This window comes from Nycticebus coucang, unplaced genomic scaffold (genome assembly GCF_027406575.1).
Source record: "Nycticebus coucang isolate mNycCou1 unplaced genomic scaffold, mNycCou1.pri scaffold_49, whole genome shotgun sequence".
Lineage (NCBI taxonomy): Eukaryota > Metazoa > Chordata > Mammalia > Primates > Lorisidae > Nycticebus > Nycticebus coucang.
Window position 1 is genome coordinate 108,069 of NW_026515580.1, and position 4,763 is coordinate 112,831.

The window sequence follows — 4,763 nt, forward strand, 5'->3', positions numbered from 1 at the left end:
GAGGGTGTTGCACAGTGGAGCATCAGTCTTGCAAAGTGGCACCTAAGGCCTTTGACCAGCGAGGGCATCTCTACCACCACAGTCATGCAGCATGTGCAAGAAGCTATGAGGAGTGCAATCTACTTCTGTCTTAATCTTAACCACAGCCAGCAGCAAGGAAGTGTGACCCTTCCCAGAGGTGCTTGAAAACATATGGTCTTCCTTCCTCCTCCTCAAAGCAGTGTTGTAGTAGCAGCTAAATCTAAAGACCCCTTTCTCAATTCCTCTGTATAGCCCTACTTAGAGGTAATGTATGACACTCTCCCTAATATCCACAAAGGCTTCCATGACATTTGCCAAAATCAAAGGATATTTTTCAATCCTCGTCTTGCTAGTCCACTCACAAAGTACCCCAGAACTATTAACCACTTTGATTTTATTCAGAAAGAGTCTTTTTATCATCCATAACACTGTGAACACTAGATGATATACAAAAATCTCCAAAGATTCTTCAAGAAAGGCACATTGTAAAGAGATAATTGCTTAGTTTGGTTCCTTATATAAATCATATACCAATGTATTTCTTTCTTTTTTTTTTCATGATCAAATGGAAGGTCTGATTTTAGTATTTTTGAGAATTCTCCATATTTCTTTCCATAAAGGTTGTATTACTTTGCAATCCTACCAGCAGTGCAAAAGTGTTCCATTCTCTTCACATCTATGCCAGCATCTCCAGCTGCAGCATGTTGTGATGTAAGCTATTATCACTGGGGTTACATGATATACAATATAGTTTTGATTTGCATTTCACTGATGATTAGAATTTTTTAATTTGTTTATTGGGCATTAATCTGTCATCTTCAGAGAAGTTTCTATTAAAGTCTCTTGCTCATGTATAAATAGGGTTGTTTGCTCTTTTCTTATGGATTAATTTGAGTTTTCTGTAGATTCTAGTATACAGGCTTTTCTCAGATTTGTAGCATGCAAAAACCGCTCCAATTCCCATGACTATCTGTTTGCTTTGTTTGTGGAGCCCTTAGCTCTGCAGAAGCTTTTTAGCTTGATCAAATACTATTTATTTATTTTTGATGTTGCTGCAATTGCCAAGGGTTATTCCTCATAAAATCTTTTCCCAAGACAATATTTGCAAGTGTTTTCCCCACACTGTCTTCTAGGATTTTTATTTAATTTTTATTTTTTAATTTTTTTGAAGAGAAACTAACATTCAGTGCCTATCATGTACAATTCTTTATGTAGTTTCTTTCTCTTATTAATTTATTTTTATTAAATCACAACTGTGTACATTATGGGTTATAGTGTGATGATTTGATATACAATGGAGAATGCTTAAATCAAACTGATTAACATAAGCATCACTCACTTATTTTTGTGGCAAGACATTTATAATTTACTCTTAGTTGTTTTGAAATGTACCCTTGCATTGTGTTCATTATGTAAGATCCCACCAATTGCCCTCACTCCTCCCTCTACTTGACCTCCCTCCTCCTCTCTGCTCCCTCTTCTCCCTTCCTTCCTGCTGAACTATTATTTGTTTTATAATTTGTATTAATGTGTAAGTGATTATATACTGGTTTCATGATAGTATTGAGTACATTGGATACCTTTTTTCCCCCATTCTTGAGGTAATTTACTAAGAAGAATATCTTCTAACTCCATCCAGGTAAACATAAAAGAGGCAAAGTCTCTATCTTTTTATGGCTGCATAATATTCCATGGTATACATATACATATACCACACATACCAGTTTTTTAATTCATTCATGAGTCCATGGGCACTTGGACTGCTTCCGTGACTTGACAATCATGAATTGGGATGCAATAGAGAATCTGGTGCAAATGTTTTGTTGTAAAATGATTTTTGTTCACCTGGGTAGATACCTAGTGATGAAATGACCAGATCAACTGGTAAGTGGAGATACTTCTTTCCAAAAAGGCCTTATTACTTTGCAATCCCACCAGCAGTGTAGAAGTATTCCCTTCTCTTCACATGTATGCACGGTTTTGTGATTTTGTGATGTGGGCTAATCTTACTGGAGTTAGGTGATATCTCAAAGTGGTTTTGATTTGCATTTCTCTGATGATTAAAAATGATGAGCATTTTTCATGTGTTTGTAGGTCTTCAGAAAAGTTTCTGTTCAAATCTCCTGTGCACAAAAAAAATGGGGTTGCTTTTCCTTTTCTTATTGATTGGAGTTCTCTGTAGATTCTTGTTATCAAACCTTTATTAGAATCATAACATGCAAAAATAGTCTCTCATTCTGAAGGCTGTTTGTTTTCTTTAGTTATAGTTCCCTTAGCTATGAAGAAGCTTTTTATCTTGATCAGATACCAGTAATATATTTTTGTGTTGTTTTAATTGACAGAGGAGTCCTCCTCATAAAAATTTTCCTGGGCAAACATTTTCAAGCATTTTCCCTGCATTGTATTCTAGTATTTTTTACAGTTTAGTGCCTTAAATTTAACTCTTTTATCCACTGAGAATCAATTTTTGTTAGTGGTGAAGTGTGAGGATCCACTTTCAATCTTCTACATTTTGCTAGTCAGTTCACCCAGCACCATTTGTGAAATAGGGAATCTTTTCCCCAGTGCATGGTTTTGTGAGGCTTATCAAAGATCAGATAATGCTATGTGGCTGGCTTGATCTCTAGATTTTCTGCTCTATTCCATATATCTATCTCAATATTTTTGTGCCAGTACCAACCTATTTTGATCACTGCAGATTTGTAGTATAGCCTGAAGTTTAGTAAGGTGATGCCTCAATATTTGTTTTTATTTTTATGTAATGTATTAGGTATTTGAGTGTTTTCCTGATTCCATAGTAAATGAAGTATTAGTTTTTCAAGTTGTTTAAAGTATGACATTGGTGCTTTGATAGGGATTGCATTAAATATGTAGATTGCTTTGGGTAGTATGAACATTTTAACAAAGTTCATTCTTCCCAGCCATGAGCATCATAAGTTTTTCAATTTGTTAACATCTTCTGGTATTTTTTTCCTCAGGATTTCATATTTTTTTTTAATAGAGATCTTTCGTGTCCCTTGTTAGATAAATTCCCAGATATTTCATCTCATTGGCACTACTGTAAAGGAATAGAGTCCTTGATTATATTTTTGGCTTCACTTTGTTGGCGCATGTAAAGGCTACCATTTTGTAAGTATTGATTTTGTATCCTGAGAAACTGCTATATTCCTTGATCATTTCTAAGAGCTTTGTAATTGAGCTCCTAGGGTTTTCCAGGTATAAGATTGTATCATCCATGAATAGTGAGAATTTGACCTCCTCTGACCCCACTTGAATACCCTTGATCCCCTTTTCTTACCTGATTGTGATGGCTAGGACTTCCAGTACTATTTTGAATACCAGTGGTAACATTAGTCATCCTTGTCTAGTTCCAGATCTGAGTGTAAATATTTTCAATTTTACTCATTCAATATGATATATAGTATCTCAGGAATAAAAAATATATATATCCAATGTACTCAGTACTACTTTGAAAGCAATTTATAATCACTCACACTTGCATATGAAAAATGAAACACAATTATAGCCTTGGATGAAGGAGGGAATGGGAAGTAGAGGGGAGGGGAAGGGGTGGGTTGATAGAGGGAGGGTTAGTAGGGGGACAACACCTATGGAGCACATTGCAAGTACAAGTTGGATCTATCAGGTGTAGAACACAAATGTCTTAATGCTGTAATTGGGTAAATGAGGTGTAAGCTATGTTGATTAGTAGGATGTAAGCACTCCAATTTGTACAAATAACCAACACATCAAATACCATAATGGCATAAATATATTTATGATCTATGTAAAAATGACTTCATGAAAATATGATATTGGCTTTGGGTTTGCTCTAAATGGCCTCTATCAGTTTAAGAAATGTCCCATCTAAGCCTATTTTCTTCAGTGTTCTAATCCTGAAAGGATACAGCATCTTTTTATCAAAAGCCTTTTCTGTATCAACTGATAGAATCATAAAGTCTTTGTTTTCAATTTTATTTATGTGGTGTGTTATTTTTACAGATTTACATACACTGGGATAAAACCAACTTGATTGTGATGCATAATTTCTTTTGTTATTGTTTGTTTAGCAGGCCCAAGCCAGGTTTGAACTAGCCAGCTCAGGTGGACGGGGCCGGCACTCTAACCACTGTGCTATGTGTGCCCAACCAAGATGTATAATTCTCTTGATGTGTTGTTGAATTATGTTTGCTAGGATCTTACTGAGTAGTTTTGCATTGATATTAATTAATGATATTGGTCTATAATTGTCTTTCTTTGTTCTGTCCTTTCCTGGTTTGGGGATCAAGGTTATATTTGCTTCATAGAATGTGTTGGGGAGGATTCTTTCTTTTTCTACGTTTTGGAAAAGCTCGTGGAATGTAAGTAGTAGTTCCTCTTTGAAGTTTTGGTAGAATTCTAATGTGAAGCCATCTGGTCTCAAACTTTTCTTTTTTAAGAGATTTTGCATACTTGATGGTATTTCAGCACTTGATGTAGATCTACTGAAAATTGGTAATTCTTTCTGGTTGAGTCTAGGAATATGGCGTGCTTTCAGGTATTTCTCCATTTCCTTCAGATTATTATATTTCTCACAATAGAGGGGTTTTTGTAATCATTGAGAATTATTTTAATTTCTGTGGTATTTATTGTTTTATTCCTTTATTGTTTCTCATTGACATTATGAAAGTTTTCACTTCCTGTTTCTGTTTAAACTAGTCAACCATTTATGAATTTTATTAATCTTTTCAAAGAACCAACCT